This window comes from Wasmannia auropunctata, unplaced genomic scaffold (assembly GCF_000956235.1).
Source record: "Wasmannia auropunctata unplaced genomic scaffold, wasmannia.A_1.0 LD335994.1, whole genome shotgun sequence".
Taxonomy (NCBI): Eukaryota; Metazoa; Arthropoda; class Insecta; order Hymenoptera; family Formicidae; genus Wasmannia; species Wasmannia auropunctata.
The window spans coordinates 328371-329868 of record NW_012026896.1 but is presented as its reverse complement, the minus strand read 5'-3'; positions in this window follow the sequence as shown (position 1 = coordinate 329868).

Genomic DNA, 1498 nt, shown 5'->3' with positions numbered 1-1498 from the left:
TTCTAACACGCAATGTAATAGAATCACATGCATACATTGATATTCGTTCGAACGCGTATCTCGCAGTATTCGTTCGGCCGAAAATCATAATGTGATGCGTCGCTGCGCCGCGCCGACGCCGCCGCCGCGTTATAGTTTTTTGCACAGTAATCTCTAATCACTCTAGTTACATCCTCTTTTCATTAATTTCTGACCTATTCAGTAATATCTTAACTATATTTTACAGATATTCCCCACGTGTATCAAAACAACAAGGAAGATAACGTACTCGTCGCCGATTAATTGAAAATACAAACCGCGTCGCGCGTTTGTTTCGGGAGTGCCGTAAACTTTTGTTATAATAATTAGTCCGCGCGCAATTGCCCGGGAGTGTTTTTCGCGAGTGTCCTACGCGAGAGCTGCGAGAGAGGAAGAAGAGGATCTTACAATCCAATCCTGAGAGGAGTCACTGATTCATGGCACAGTTATTACATCTACGAATATCTAGAAAATCTGTGTAAGCGATATACAAATCCGCGTTTAATATTAAGGGCGCAGCAAAAGATATTATAATAAAGGTACAATAAAGGTATAATGTTAATTTATAATATAAATGTTCGCAATTATATCGCGATAGCAAATATCTCAACGTGAATATAAGATTGAAATACGAAACAATAAAAATATAAAAACCAATCAATGAATAACCAAATTACAAATAAAATAGCAATCCGAATCGCGATAGTGAATATCTCAACGTGAATATAAGGTTAAAATACAAAACAATAAAAATATAAAAACCAATCAATGAATAACCTAATTACAAATCAATCAGTGAACCGAATCGCTATAGCGAATATCTCAACGTGAATATAAGGTTGAAATACGAAAAAATAAAAAATATAAAAAACAATCAATGAATAACCAAATTACAAATCAAATCAGGGTTTGACAAGATGGGCCCAATTCATTAAAACTCACCGAGTTTTATTAAGTTGGACCGACTTTAAAAAACTTACCTATAAAATGTCATCAATAAAACCTTTAAATTCGTTAATCACTCTAGTTACATCCTCTTTTCATTAATTTCTGACCTATTCAGTAATATCTTAACTATATTTTACAGATATTCCCCACGTGTATCAAAACAACAAGGAAGATAACGTACTCGTCGCCGATTAATTGAAAATACAAACCGCGTCGCGCGTTTGTTTCGGGAGTGCCGTAAACTTTTGTTATAATAATTAGTCCGCGCGCAATTGCCCGGGAGTGTTTTTCGCGAGTGTCCTACGCGAGAGCTGCGAGGGAGGAAGAAGAGGATCTTACAATCCAATCCTGAGAGGAGGACGGGTCTAGGAGAGGCATCGGGCTCTGGCGAAGCAACTTTGGGGTAAATATAATTTTTATCTATATAAAATTATTAATTTTTTTCATTTTTTTGTTACATTTTTTATATCAATAGTTAATAATTAGAGACAAAAACTTGTGTAAAATTTTATAAAGATTATTTTTGTAAAGA